The sequence below is a fragment of the Gopherus flavomarginatus genome, chromosome 3 (genome assembly GCF_025201925.1).
Source record: "Gopherus flavomarginatus isolate rGopFla2 chromosome 3, rGopFla2.mat.asm, whole genome shotgun sequence".
Classification (NCBI taxonomy): Eukaryota; Metazoa; Chordata; order Testudines; family Testudinidae; genus Gopherus; species Gopherus flavomarginatus.
This window is the reverse complement of record NC_066619.1, coordinates 284,338,565-284,354,887: the sequence shown is the minus strand read 5'-3', so window position 1 is coordinate 284,354,887 and position 16,323 is coordinate 284,338,565.

Below are 16,323 nucleotides of genomic sequence, written 5' to 3'. Positions count from 1 at the left end.
AAGGCAATCCTGTCATCTAGCTCCCTTTATAAATCTATCCCGCTCCACCTTGACACTCATTAGGTTGGTGGTCCCCACTCCTCCCATTCGGAGGCTGTCCCAGAACCTCCCTCCTCTAATGGGTAGAAAACTTCTTCCAGCCTAAATTTATTTCTGACCAGTTTATCCCCATTCTTCTTGTGCAAAAACTGTCCTTTATCATCACTCTTCTCCCTCCCCGGCGCTAGCCCCCCAAGTGTATTTATAGAGAGCAATCACAGCCCCTCTCGGAATGCATTGGAATGGTACAGAGCAGAATAGGTTCTTCAGGTCCTTGTTCTGCTGTAGACTTCCTGTGAGCCCATGGGCCAGTCATTTCATCTGTCTGTGCTCACTTTTACATCTCCACAACAGGGATACTAGCACTTCCCTACTGCATAGGGGTAGGGTGAGACAAATACATGAACTAGGCCCTGGATAAGGCGTGAAGATAGTTTTGTCATATTAGTACTGAGGACTCGATGGTTAGAATAGTCAGGGTTCAGCTGGGCATTGGCAGGGCATCTTACACTTCAGCTTGTTCTGTGGTTAACACAAGAATGGGAGTCAGGCACTCTGGGTTATGTTCCTGCTACGGTCAGGAACTCACCATGGGCTCTCGGATGATTCACGTCACTGCTCTGTGCTTCAGTTTCCCCACCAGTATAGTGGGTATGATACTTCCTCTCTCGCAGTGCTGTATCAGGCTGAAGTGCTGTGGCATTCTTGGGGACAGGGGAAATATTCTGGAGAAATGCAAAGTACTAAAGCTATAATTGGAGGGCAGCAGTCTCCAGTCTGTCAGCTTAAGGAGAAATTGAGTTATGTTGGCGGAGAAAGAACTGCTTGCAAAAAGATTAGCTTTTAGCAAATGGGGTCTCAGATTCCCCCAGAACCCATACAGACATTAAATCTCAGAGCCGTGGACAAAAAAATTAGAAAGTAAACCAGGCACCTTGATAGACATGTTGATGCGCACGAGGTCTGGGCTATGGAACCACTCTGTCTCACCTCCCATTTGCTCAGTGATGGTTAGGTATGTGGCAGACATAACCAGCTAGGGGTCATGGGTGATAAGGGGAGATGGCTGCATGCTTGTGAGTTAGGTTCCTGAAGGCTAGTCCCTTGAACTGTGCTGGCCTTCCCAGTAGCAAGGTGGGAAGGTTCATGGGGCCTGCTGAGAATGACGGAAACGTAGACCTCAGGGATCCTGAGTTGAGCTGGGCACAATGACATGGAAACCTTGGAAGTTCTCAAGTGTGAGGTACTACGGTGATTAAACAGACAAACGGATGTGATGTGACGTGACAGACTCTGGGCAACACCGACATTTTAACCCAGATTTATTCCCTACATTTTTATTTGATTAAAAAGGACTTTGCAGCAGAACATTTCTGTTTTTAAATTATTCCATCAGCAGGATGCACCATCATGGGGCATGCTGACACGTCAAATTAGGCTGTGGTTTGGGTAGCAGAGGCAATGTCAATGTAATTGGGCCTGCTGATGTGTAGATCCTAGAGGAAAGTTAAATGGAGAAAAAAGAAAAGGCTCCCAATGGCTTAAACCTGCGGTTGGGAGTTGGCTGTCAGCAAAAACCACCTTCATAAAAGAAGAGAGTCGTATTCACTGTTCTGCGAGGCGCTGGTATTCTGCACTGTCTGCACGTCCCCCCTTGGCGTCAGCATCGGATACAGACTGGCGGCGGGGATTGGAGACAGATCCGATCTGAGACTTTAGCCTAAACTGGATCCTTCTGAACCTAACTGCTCTGGAGGGTCAGAGAAGTTCAGTTAACTTTTGCCTCTTCTCCCATTATTTGTCACATGTCTCTATGCTTCCCAGTTCTGGCAGGAGCACTGAAATATATGCCAGGAAAGGCTGTTCTCATGGCATCTAGGGACTGGCTGGCTTACCCCTGTGAATTTCCTAAGCCCATCCAGCAGATTGCCTTCATTTCAGACAGAGTCATATCTTGACCTCTTATGGGAGATGACTATATATGAAGTCTCATTTGCAGGACCTTTTTCAACTCCCTCTCTATTTGATGGAGTTCCCAACCCCTTTGGGAACCATGATGCCTACGCCACTCCCCTGGCTGCCTCCTGCCTGCCTTTGAAGCACCTCAGCTGGACTTGGATTCAGCCAAAAAATGATTTGCTGTGAATAGTTCGGTCAGCTGTGCATATGTGGGGGAAAGAATGGGGGCCGGCTATCAGAGCCTCTGGAAGAGCAGAATGTTAGGCAGCTGCCATTGCTAGTCTTGGATGGTTCAGATGGTCCAATCCAAACTTCAGAGCGTCTTGAGGTTCACCTCACTCTGGGTCTGAGCTCCCCAAAAACTTCATCAAAATTCCAGTGTGGATCTAACTTCATAGCTGACCCTTGTCTCTATCTTATGATGAACCCAAACCCCAGGTCAATATACTGAAATGTGCATGCAGCCTTGAACTCTGCAGCTTAGGCCTCTCTGCAGTTTAAAATGCTGGGGCAACAGCCTTTACCATGGATCATCATCAGGATTTGATTCTGGGTCCCTCAGGGCTCATGTACAGGCCTCACCTGGGGAGCTAAAGGGCAACTCCATTGTTTGGCAGAATTTAGTAGGCTGTTAAACTACATGACCTAGCCACTAGATGAGACATGATTCATACACAAACTTCCTCTGCAAGTGGAAACTTATCCCAAGCAGCTGAGTTCAAAAATCTCTATTCAGGGACCAATGTTTGTAACTGCCCTCACCACAGGTCATCAGGAAGATCTGAACCCTGGACCTTCTGTCACCAGAACACAAATTACTTCTCCTTGAGGTGAAGGTGTAACTCCATTAGCTAGTAGCAGTAGTAGGGTGTTATCCTCTAGGAGGCTCAGCCACTAGCATAGGAAGCAGTACACACTTTACTGGAACTAGGTGGTGGTTTTATCCGCAGGAAATGGAACAGTGTCCCTCCTCTGTGGGTAGGGTGACCAGATGTCCTGATTTTATAGGGACAGTCCTGATTTTTGGGACTTTTTCTTATGTAGACTCCTATTATCCCCCACTCCCATCCCGATTATTCACATTTGCTGTCTGGTCACCCTACCTGTGGGCCATGCCTCCTGTCCTTGTCAGAAGCATGTCCTGTTGCAAATGGATTGAGTCATAACTCACTGTGCCATGACCCCCATTGACACAGTACATGGTGCATTTGTTACTAGAAGAAGCCCACACAATTACAAAACACAAAGGAGCTATAGCTGATCTGTGAAACTCACTGCAGCAGGAGGGCATTGAGCTGAGTACAAGAGGTTGGGCTTTAAACAGGGCTGGATAACAACAAGAGCATTAATATTGACATTTGCAGCTCTGCAAGGTAAAATGTAGCTAGTAAAACCTCCTGGCTCAGGGCCCATGCTGATGGCTCGTAGCAGTCACGAGACAATTCCTCCTAGCTACTTCCCTGGCCCAGATTGCCTTATGCAATTGACTGGATACAGTGGGCCGATTCCTGGCACATGCTGAGGTTATATGGCTGGAGTGGGGCAAAGGGACTGTAAACTTCCCTAAATGGGAAAAGGACGAATGGGGGAAACCTTGACTAGTCTAAAGACAACGTAGCCAGCCCTACACCGCCTCCTAGTTCGCCAGTCACACAGGGCAGGATGGGGACACGTAAAGGACTAACAGCCATGGAGATGGAGCATACTGTACTCCTATGATCCACACCAGCAAAAATGGCCAGTCGGGGCCATTAAAAGCCAGCATAAGTTAGATCAGCACTAAAAACCACTCTTATGTGAGCCAGGGGCTGCTTCGTCGCTCAGTCCTCTCCAGGACTGGAGGGCGAGGTGCAGGGAAGTGTCTTAAAGTCACATTTGCTGCCCCTACCTTCAGCCATGTTGAGGAGACTTTAGCCCATGTGTTTTCTTGTTGTTTGAATCAGAAGTTGCAGGTATAGAATGGAGTAAATGGACCTGGTATAGCAACTTCACCTCCCTATTTCTGGCAAGGTGTGTGGACACTGCATTGTAATCATGGGCTTACGTTTAGTCACAGGTTTGTTTAGTAAAAGTCATGGACAGGTCTCGGGCACTAAACAAAAAGTCGTGGCTTGTGATCTGTCCACAACCTGTACTGTAAATACTCCTGACTACATGGTAGGTGCTGGGGGGAAGGGGGACGCTCTGGTTATGCTACTGCTGCTCTCGGCGTAGGGCTCCGGCACACTGCCACTGCTCCAACTATGGGGTGGCCCGGGACCTTGGTGTTGCTGCTCCCCAACTGCTGTTCTGGGGCAGCTCATGGGACCAGCTGCCTGGGGCTGCTCAAGCAGTGGCCGGTGCAGCTGTCTCCGGGCTGCCCCAGCTGCTGGGGTGGCTCTGGGGTGAGCCACATCTGCCACTGCAGAAGTCCCAGAATGTCATGGAATCCGTGACTTCCTCGACCTCTGTGAAAGCAGCTCTGCACAACGACGGTTGTACAAAGCATACGTACAGCGGATCCCCTGTAATGGAAGAACAGCGTTGTTATATATTTACTATTGCCAGTGACAGACTGCTTGTCCCCAGCTTCTCAGGGACAATGAGAGCCTACTGGAAAACACTGGCATTTCTGATTCGTTTGCTCAATGCTCTTCTTTGCAATTGAACTGTGATTCTTGACTGATCAACATAAATCCATCAACATACACGAAGTAATTGCTTGGAAGTTTGTGGTTTTAACACAAGTCTGGCAGGCTGAACATTGCAGATGTCTCCTAAGATCCTTAGAACATGCCCCGTTTGCTAGAAGAATCGACACGGTTCCTCTAAAGACGCGACTGACACTGAGAAAGGACAACATTGAGGAGAGAATTGAAGAGAGAGCTCCTCATGCCGGGGTGGAATGTAACACAGACTCTCCAAAGCAGAAAATCAAAACAAAGTATGTAAGTAAGCGGTACATGAAATTGCAATCCCAATAGCCAGGATTTTTAATGAATCTGTAAACTTGGGGGTCCTACCCCATGACTAGGGACCTACAAAATTCATGTAAAAGCAGCAAAGAATCCTGTGGCACCTTATAGACTAACAGACGTTTTGGAGCATGAGCTTTCGTGGGTGAATACCCACTTCGTCAGATGCATGTCATCTGGGTGGCCAGATGCATCTGACGAAGTGGGTATTCACCCACGAAAGCTCATGCTCCAAAACGTCTGTTAGTCTATAAGGTGCCACAGGATTCTTTGCTGCTTTTACAGATCCAGACTAACACGGCTACCCCTCTGATACTTGACAGAATTCATGGTCCATTTTTGATCAATTTCACGGTCATAGGATTTTAAAAATCGTAAATTTCATAATTTCAGCTATTTAAATCTGAAATTTCACAGTGTTGTAATTGTAGGGGTCCTGACCCAAAAAGGAGTTGGGGAGGGGGGAGCAGAGGGGAGTTGCAAGGTTATTGTAGTTGGGGGTTGTGGTACCGCTACCCTTACTTCTGTGCTGCTGCTGATGGCAGTGCTGCCTTCAGAACTGAGCGGCTGGAGAGCGCTGGCGGCTGGCCAGAATCCCAGCTCTGAAGGCAGAGCTGCTGCCAATTGAAGGGCAGAAGTAAGGGTGACATGGTATGAAATTGCCACTCATACTTCTGCGCTGCTGCTGGCAGGGTGCTGCCTTCAGAGCTGGGTACCTGGCCAACAGCTGCTGCCCTCTGGCCACCCAGCTCTGATCGCAGTGTAGAAGTATGAGTGGCAATACTGCACCTCCCTAAAATATCTTGCACCCCCAACCTGCAACTCCCTTTTATAATAAGAAATATACCTGTCTCCTAGAACTGGAAGGGACTTTGAAAGGTTATTGAGTCCAGCCCCCTGCTTTCACTAGCAGGACCAAGTACTGATTTTTTGCCCCAGATCCTTAAGTGGTCCCCTCAAGGATTGAACTCATAACCCTGGGTTTAGCAAGCCAATGCTCAAACCACTGAGCTGTCCCTCCCCCCTTATGGATCAGCACTCTTAATTTGAGAAATGCTAGTCTCCCCTGTGAAATCTCTCTATATACAGGGTAAAAGCACATAAAAGACCAGATTTCACATGCGGAGACCAGATTTCACGGTCCATGATGCGTTTTTCATGGCTGTGAATTTGATAGGGCCCTACCTATGACTGGAGAATTGCTAATATAGTACCTATTTTTAAGAAAGGGGAAAATAAGTGATCCAGTAAACTACAGGACTCTTAGTTTGACCTCAATTGTATGCAAGGTCTTGGAACAAATTTGGAAAGAGGAAGTAGTTAAGAGGTAAACAGTAATTGGGATAAAATACATCATGGATTTTACAAAAGGTAGATTGTGCCTGACCAATCTGACCTCTTTCTTTGATAAGATTTTTTAAACAAAGGAAATGCAGTAGATCTAATCTACCTAGATTCCAGTAAGGCATTTGATACAGTTCCACTTGGGAAATGATTAGTTCAATTGGAGAAGATGGGGATTAATATGAGAATTGAAAGGTGGATAAGGGACTGGTTAAAGGGGAGACAACAACGGGTCATACTGAAGGGTGAACTGTCAGGCTGGAGAGAGGTTACTAGTGGAGTTCCTTAGGGATCGGTCTTGGGACCAACCTGGTTTATCATTTTTATTAATGACTTTGGCACAAGAAGTGGGAGTGCGCTAATAAAAATTGTGGATGACACAAAGTTGGGGGATATTGCCAGCATGGAGGAGGACCAGAATATCATACAAGAAGATCTGGATGACCTTGAAAACTGGAGTAATAGAAATGGGATGAAATTTAATAGTGCAAAGTGCAAGGTCCTGCGCTTAGTGACTAACAACATGATTTTTTGCAATAAGCTGGGGACTCATCCAATGGAAGCGACAGAGGAGGAGAAAGTCCTGGGTGCACGGATTGATCAGAGGATGAATGTGAACCGTCAATGTGATGCGGCCGTGAAAAAGGCCAATGCAATCCAAGGATTCATCAGGTGAGGTATTTCCAGTAGAGACAGGGAAGTGTTAGCACCGGTGAGATCTCATCTGGAATCCTGGATGCAGTTCTGGTCTCCCATGTTTCAGAAGGATAAACTCAAACTGCAGTGGGTGCAGAGAAGGGCTGCTAGGAGATCAGAGGAATGGAAAACCTACCTTATGAGAGGAGACTTAAGGAGCTTGGCTAGTTTAGCCTAACCAGATGCAGGCTGAGGGGCGATATGATTGGTCTTAGAGATACATCCCAGGGATAAACACCAGGGAGGGAGAGGAGTTAGTCAAGTTAAGCGTCAGTATGGACGCAAGAACAAGTGGCTATAAACTGGCTATAAACTGGCCATCAACAAGTGTGGGCTAGAAATTAGATGAAGATTTCTAACCATCAGAGGAGTGAAATCCTGGAATAGCCTAACTGGCTTCAAGGCTGAGCTAGATATGTGTATGGAGGGGATGGTAGGATTAGACTGCCTAAAAGGGCATGTAGCTGATCTACAACTGCTAGCGGCAGATATCCCCAATGGCCGGTGATGGGACACTGGATGGGCAGGGCTCTGAGTCACTACAGAGGATTCTTTCCCAGGGGTCTGGCTGGTGGGTCTTGCCCACATGCTCTGGGTCTGATTGCAATATTTAGAATTGGGAAGGAATTTCCCCCTGAGTCAGATCGGCAGTGATCCTAGGGTTTTTCACCTTCCTCTGCAGCAGATTTACACTAGTGTAAATGGTGGATTCTCTGTAACTTGAAGTCTATAAATTATGATTTGAGGGCGTCAGTCACTCAGCCTGAGGTTAGGGGTCTGTGACAGGAGTGGGTAGGCGAAGTTCTGCAGCCTGCAATGTGCAGGAGGTCAGAGTAGATGATCATGATGGTCCCTTCTGGCCTTAAAGTCTATGAGTCACTAGGTGACTTAAAAACAAACAAACTGAGAAAGACAAAATGTGGTGTAATGCAAAACAGACAAATAAGCTGCTCCTGCGGGTAACTGAGATGCCTGGCTCCAGGGCCAAGCACAGCAGGAGGCAGACAGACAGACATTATGATCCCAGGGAGGCTCCCATACGTAGCCATTAGGCAGAGCAAGATATTGTGGTTTCCTTGGTTGGTGGGAGGCAAAAGCACAGGCTCTCTCTCCATCGGTCTGAACCCTGAGCCCGGAGGGAGGGGAAGAAAAGACACAGCCAGATGTAACTGAGAGCCAGGGAGGCCAAAGACAGGCCAGGGCCCCCAGATTGGATGATGAAAAGAAGAGTCCTCCCCTGCTGAAGTTAAGTACAGGCTTCCCCTCCCACAAAGGAAAGGCCTTGATGACAGGCTGCCTCCTCTGGAGTTGAAATCCGGCCCTGAGGATTTGTGGTAGCTCAGGGCAAAAGTCAAAGCAAACACAAACACATTTCTCCAGCACCCACATGAGCTGCCGTTAGCAAGAGAGAGGCTCTCTGTGGTGGCAGCCTGGTTATTGGGCAGGGGAGTATAGGATGGGTTGGGAGGTCTATGAATGTGGGAGACAAACCATAGACATGAAACACAAAGCCTGCTGTCCCGCGCTCCCTCCCCCACCCCCACCCCTGGGATAGGCTGACAAGGGAGCAGGTCAAACCATCGAGTTATTACTCTAGGCGGCGTGTAATTGGATTTCATACTCGTAGACCGTTTGGTGGCGTTTTCTACAGGGTTACCTTTTTATTCGGTATGATTATGCTGGTGCAGTACAATCCAAGTACAACACAAGGATTTACCAATAGGTGGCGCTGCTGGAACCATACCGGGAAGGAACCAACGTGCAAATCTGTACCCCAAAGCCGCCGTTGGGTGGGACGGTACACGCAGTGCACTGTCACGATAAACAGGACAAGTCGATGAGCTGTGTGTTGTATTCTGGGCACCAGGTCACTCTCTTATTTCTATAGCTCCACTTCTCCCTCTTTTCAGGCTCCCATAGGGTGACCAGATGTCCCGATTTTATAGGGACAGTCCCGATTTTTGGGTCTTTTTCTTATATAGGCTCCTATTACCCTCCACCCTCGTCCCGATTTTTCACACTTGCCACCTGGTCACCCTAGGCTCCCATTCTTCTCTCTGTCATCTTCCAGTCCCACCTGTTTTCCCACCTTTCTCTCCCTTCTTTTCTCAACCTAACCACTCGTAAAGCACCATCTGCTGCTTTCAGGGTGTCCAGATGTGTTTAGTCCACCCATCTTCAACAAGAATGATTCTCACTCACCCATCCCCATCTCTAAGGATGGCGTGGAACCTCACTGAGCAGGGACCACTGAGCAGGTAGCTTTGGCTTTAGCACTGCTGCTGAGGAATTTTTCTAATCTAAAATGAGGAGGCAGAGGGAGATTGTCTTGGTTATGGCACTAGAGTAGAACTGATGAGGGATGGGTTCCGTTCCTGGTTCTGCCAGTTCCTATGTGATTTTGGGCTGGGCTTTCAAGTGTTCCAGTGTCTGCGATGGGGTTCTGATTCTCCAAAAGCTCAGGAGCTCTTATTATGACATTTAAATCAAGACTTTCACAGTGCTGAGTGCTTTTGAAAATCTGACCTGGATTGTGAGTGCAGAGTGTGATGGTGTAGGGACTGTCTGTGTGGGGAATGGGAGAGCAGGGGAGGACTTTAGGAGATGGACCACACCGGAGCTGTAACCTGAGCTAGGTAAGGGAGGGGAAAGGTCAACACCTTTGCCCGGGAAGGGGGAACAAAAGGAAGGGAGTGGCAAGGGGGAAGCAGTTTGAGTTTGGGCTTGGGGCTGTGTGGGCGGAATTCAGGGTATCCTAGCTAGGATCCAAGCACCCTGAAAGCCCAGAAGGACTCGGTGGAGGGGTCCTGACTATGCCTGCAAGCTCTGCTGTAACCTGTGTTCCTGTTGTCCAATAAACCTTCTGTTTTACTGGCTGGCTGAGAGTCACTGTGGGTCCCAGGAAGAGAGGTGCAGGGCCGGACTCCCCACACAGAGACCTTTTCCAAAAGTGGCCCCCACATCTCCCTGTGCCTCAGTGCCCCCTCTCTAAAAGGGAGATAGATAATCTTCCCTTTGTCTGGTTAGATTGTAAATGCTTCAAGGCAGGGGATTTTCTCATACTAAGTGCACATAGAGGGTCTGGCACGACAGGCCCCTGATCTGAGTTAGGCCTTCTAAGTATTGCTAGAGGTTACCATAAATCAAACAATTATTAATAATAATCTCAAGTTTTGTATCAAAAAATGAAAGGTAAAAACATTTGCTTCCTTTAGCTCTGAAACTCTGTAGAGAAGGAAGGGGGTGGGGGGAAATCCCAACGGCTGGGATTTGCAAGAGTCTGTGTTAAATCACAGTCGGGAGGCAGGCAAGGGGCCTGTAATATTTTCATTATAATCAAATGATTAATCTGAACCATGTGGTCTAATGATCTGACATCTAAGATGTTACACTCTGCCACTTAAGACGCTGTGGTTTGAAAGAACACGAAGCACAGCTCAGTTTCCCCCCTTTGTTACATTTATAGCATTTCGCTGGGTAATAAGTTTAAACGAGCTCATGGGGTGTTAACAATGATGGATGAGAAGCTACAAGATATTGAAATAACATGCAACGTGTGCAGGGCTCGGAGACACGGCCTACTCGTGTGGGGGTTGCCTGACGAAGAGCAAATCTTCTTAATTCTAGCCATTCACTGTCAGAGAGGCTTCTGTCCATCTGGCAGCTTGTTAGTGTGTTATGAACACAAGGGCCTTTTCAAATCTCACTCTCTGCTCTCACATGCCTCCCCCACCTCATAATACCTCAGCTCCTCATAGATCTCTTCATGGATTTATCCTCACAAAACCTCCGGTGGTGAAGTATTGTCACGGGCTGGGTTAAAACTAGGTGAGACAGATGGGCCCTTTCTTTAAGATAGCTGTAAGAGAGAGTTACGGAGACCCGCCGAAAACAAGGGATGATGGAGTCTACCTGGAGACGGGCACAGCATGGGCAAAGAGTTTGACTGTGTATTATCTGAGCAGGCGCATGTGTGTGTGTGTGGCAGAGAGAGAGAGAGAAAAAGAAACTGAAACGAGAAAGACTATGCTAAGTAGACGGAGCACGGTTGAGCACAAAGTATAACCCTCAAAGAAGCTCAAGAGGTGGCTTCTGGTGCTGGCTAAAGAGGCTTGGGGCTGTGAGCAAAGAAATCATCTGCTTTTTGGTTTTGGTTCCTCCTGTGTTTGCAGCAGAAGGTCTCTGTACATTTCTTGGATTTGCACGTAAATAGGATTGCATCAATGAAAACATGCAACTCCATCCTCAATTGTACTCCCAGCTGGAATGGCTGCAGATCCCCTAACGCTGATTAGCCACGCAGATCAAAAGGGGTAACAGTATTGTCCCTGGAAGACATTGCATCTTCATGGATGGGGCACCAGGCTAAGTATCAGGAGACCTGCATTCTGCTGTGTGACCTGGGGCAAGCCATTTCCCCCACTCTGTGCCTCAGTTACCCCTCCAGCCATTTGCTGATGTGTAGAGCAAATCCTTGGCTATCTGTGGACCATTTTTGCAGATCGGATGCGGATACAAATTTTGTATCCACGCAGGGCTCTACTGATGTGTCTGTACAGCGCCCAGACCAATGGGGCCCTGCTTGGAAAACAATGACACACTTTTCTGAGTTTTGAACAGGAAGAATGGCTTTGCTCACATGTTTTGTGAACATGTTGATCAAGAATTTTCAGCTTCCAAATTCTGCAGCAAAACATGGACACGCTCCCATTCTCAGAGACTTGAATATGTTCATGAGAATTCCACAAAGCTTGATTGATTAAAACATACAGCCGACTGATTGACAACATTTGCAGTTCAGTATCAAAAAATGTTTGAGTCCAGATAACCAAGTTTAGCCAATGTATTGCCTAAAGACAAACCTGTACAATATGAAAAGGAGCCATACATAACCTCTTTCTGGGACCAATTCTTACCTTGCAGCATGTTCACCTTAGACAGTAGTTGTGCTTCAAAGATACACCCTCAAAATTACCTCTATTTCTAATAAGGTTGCTTACAAGCTAAAAACACTTTATACATCACATAAGATCCAACCCCCCAGTTCGTACCAGTTCCTCACCTTGTTTTTCTGTATTTTCCCTTATCTCTTGTTTACCACATTCCAGATACCAACAGGCATGAAAACACCTTCAAAGTTTGCACCAGGGCAAACCAATCATATATTCTGCCTTTGCCGGGTTTTATGTTTGTTAATGCCAACACCCATATTTAACTTTGCAGCATATTTTGGGGTATATATCTCTAGACATAAGTGAGCAAAGGTGTTAACAGAACTGCCCACATGCTGACAATATTAATGTGGGGTGTTGGCTAACACTTATGGGTCGGCTTTCTTGAAGGGTAACAAGGACAGTCCTATGGTTACAATAGCAGACTGGGATTTAGGAGCACTGATCCTATTCCTGGATCTGCCACAGACTCCCTGTGTGACCGTGGGTAGGTCATATCGCCGCTCTGTGCCTCAGTTTCCCCATCTGTAGTATAGGGATAATGACACCTCTCCCCTCACATAGGTGTGGTGAGGAGGCATTCATGCACAGGTGGAAGGTGCTTGGGTCCTGGCACAATGGGGACTGTACAGGAGAAAGTCTCCTAAGAGGTTCTGTTTTCTGTGAGTAGGAGAACAGCTCCTTCGTTGGTTGGGGACAGTTGGGCCAACCAGCCTTCATGACAGCTGAGAATGTCGTCTTTAAAGGAGGAGTTGACTCCTAGTAATTTTTAAAGTGGGTTTGTAGCTCTTAAGGGGAAGTCCTGGAGACTGAAATCCTCTCTCTATTATTCATCATGACTTATCAGTGATCTTACAGTTGCATTGCGAGGTGTTGTACAATCAGCATATCAGGATGTTTACACATAAGGATAGTTAAGATCTGGAGTGGGAGCCTAGAGGGGAATGGCTATCGAGGTCACTGCAAATATGAACCCCCTAAGCCACACGTTTACCCATTTGCAGGGTCAGAATAGTGCTTTGTACTTTTATGGCAACTTTCACCCCAGGAGCTCAGACTTTAACTGAGCTTTAGAATACCCACATGAGGCAGAGGCTTATTGCTAGCCCCTGTTTTCAGGTTAAGGGGAAACTGAGGCACAGAACGGTTAAATGGCTTTCCCATAGTCACAGGGTGAGTTAGTGGCAGAATCTGGTATGAAAGCCATGAATCCTGATTCTAGTGCTGCAACCACCAGACCTCACTCTGGATTTTGCAGAGCTAATGACATAGTATAGGTGTGTGGACCCAATGCCTCCATTCCATAGGGAAGCTCCGGTAAGGGCATTGCATTGAGGGTCATGAGAGCTGGATTCTAATCCAGACTGTGCCACTAGCTCCCTGTGTGATTTTGGGTAAATCACTTCCTCTCCCATCCTTTATCAAGGGCAGGGATTGTCTCTCACTATGTACAGTGCCTAGCACAAAGGGGGCCCTGATCTCAACTGTTGCAGCTGTAATACACCTCTGCCCCAATATAATGCTGTACTTGGGAGCCAAAAAATCTTACCGCGTTATAGGTGAAACCGCGTTATATCGAACTTGCTTTGATCCGCCAGAGTGTGCAGCCCCACACCCCTGGAGTGCTGCTTTACCGCGTTATATCTGAATTTGTGTTATATCGGGTCGCGTTATATCGGGGTAGAGGTGTATTAATAAATAGTTGCTGCTCCCATGGATGTGAATGTGAAGACATGCCTGTGCATGCCTAGGCTGAAACTGGCTCACTTGAGACTGTGGAACTCATTGCCACATGATGTCACTGCGGCATTATAACAGCAAGTCCTAAAAAAGAGAGAGACTGTTGTGGAAGGGATATAAAGTTGCATGTTGCAGGTCTTAACCCAATCCCTGACTAGGAATTAGGATGGAGAGGTGGGTTTCTTATATCTTTTTCTGAAGCAATTGGTGCTGGCAGCTGCCAGAGACAGGATACTGGGCTAGATGGACCTTGGGGCTGATCTGGTCTGCAATTCCTCTTTGCACTCAAGGCTCAATGGAAAGGTAGATTTCCTCTCTGCTCCCACGGGCAGCTGTCTCTTGGTGATTTGGTCAAACGGAGGTCAAGCAGCTTTGGTATCTTTCATAGGCAGGGACCTGGGTTATCCTGCTTGAAGAGGGACCCAGAAGATTCCACCCCACAAGCCATCCAGCTTCTGTGTCCCTCAAAAACCCTCCTTTGTGCAACATTCCTGAACCAGTTCCCTGCAACTTGATAGTCTTACATTTAGCCTAGATTATAGTTAAAACATCATATTTTATGCTGTGCTTTTCAATTGTCCTCCCTCCGCTCCTTGTATCCATTCCCAGCGGCAGCAGTTGCCTGTCTGTTGCAGGGCAGGTTGCCTAGCCGTAACTGTATAATTATGGTCAGAGCCACAGAGCTATTTTTATGTCCTGCCAGAGATTATTCACTTATCAGGAATGCATATTTAAGTGGCAGTCTCTGAAACAGCCACTATAAATAGGAAAAACCCATTGGTCTCGGTGTTTTCTTTCAACTCTCTCATCCATCATGCCTTCAGCTTCGGTGACCACATCAATGTTACGCGAAAGGCGAGAGAAAGCTGCCTAGGAAGGGGAGGCTTGGGACCTCTTTTTAAGGAAATCTGCCTTAGCTCATGTGCGGTTATAGCCCCAAAAGCCGACCGTGGAAATGAAGGGTATGGCCCCAAAGTGCTCCCAAGTCAGTCCTGCTCAACTAAACCCACCAGGTACCCAGAATGCTTATGCTGGCACTCGATGTAGGGCTATTCTGGGTTCTGGGGAGAGAACCGCGCTCTGTGGCAATGGTAGGTGACCCGAGAATTTGCATAGTTACTTGTATTGTAGCAGTGGCTGGAGGCCCACGGTGAACTGGAGGATGGGAGGCAGGATGGTCTAGTGGTTAGAGCACTAACCTGGGCTCTGAAAGACCCAGTTCCAAGTGCATGCTCTGCCACAGACCTCCTGCAGCACCTTGGCGATGTTACTTAGGGCCAGGGTTTTAAAGATATTTAGATGCCTAGTGAGATTTTTAAAAGCACCTATACACCTAAACCACATACCTTTAAAAATATGGCCCTGCATCTCCCTGGGGCCTCAGCTCCCTATTTCACAAGGATGTTGTGCGGATAAATACATTAAAATATTGTGAGGTGCTCAGATACTACCTTAATGGGGCCATGTAAATATCTTCAAAGGCTCTGCTGTGCTCCGTACTGTACATATATGCGGTGAGAGACGGCTCCTGCCCTGAAGAGCTCACATTCCGTACAGACTTTGGACAGGAGGAGAAACAGAGCCTGGACAGGGAATGTGCCTAGCTCAGGATCAGTGGCAGAGCCAGGAACAGAATCTATGTCTTCTGATTCCTAGGCTAATGCCTGAGCCACTAGACCTGCCTGTCATTAAGCCATCTGAAAAAGTACCTAACCTTTTTCCGTCTGCAAAGCTTCCAGGGTGTCCTGCTTCTGGATGGGCGGCCAGTTCTTCAGACACAGTGGTGAGGCGCACACTTCAAACAGCTAGATTGACATCTCCATCTATGGACAGGTCTGCATTGCAACCAGGGAGTGTGGCTGCCGCTATTAAACTAGCCAGTTCAAGCACGGGTAGCAGGGCACTGTAGCAGCATGGACCAGACTGCAGGCTGCACAAGCCTGCCCAGAACCCTGAATAATTACCTGGGTGGGGAGCACATGCTGTGGCCAGGATCCAAGCTAGTAGGGTGACCTGAAAGCAAGTGTGAAAAATCGGGACAGTGGGTGGGGGGTAATAGGAGCTCATATAAAAAGAAGCTACAAATATCTGGACTGTCGCTATAAAATCGGGACATCTGGTCACCCGACAAGCTAGGTAGATCAAAACTTGGGTGTGTCTAGCCTATGCAGGGTGTAGCAAACCTATGCCGGTTTCAAACAAACAAAAGGAAGTATTTCTTCACACAATGCACAGTCAACCTGTGGAACTCCTTGCCAGAGGATGTTGTGAAGGCCAAGACCATAACAGGGTTCAAAAAAGAACTAGATAAATTCATGGAGGACAGGTCCATCAATGGCTATTAGCCAGGATGGACAGGGATGGTGTCCCTAGCCTCTGTTTGCCAGAAGCTGGGAATGGGTGACAGGGGATGGATGACTTGATGATTACCTGTTCTGTTCATTCCCTCTGGGGCACCTGGCATTGGCCACTGTCAGAAGACAGGAGGCTGGGCTCTGTAGACCTTTGGTCTAACCCAGTATGGCCGTTCTTATGTACACCAACCTGCAGTCCCACTTTCTGATGGCAATACAAATATATTCCAATTTAGGATTGAGTACTGCCCATCACTTGGGTGTCTGACCACCTTCCATCTTAGG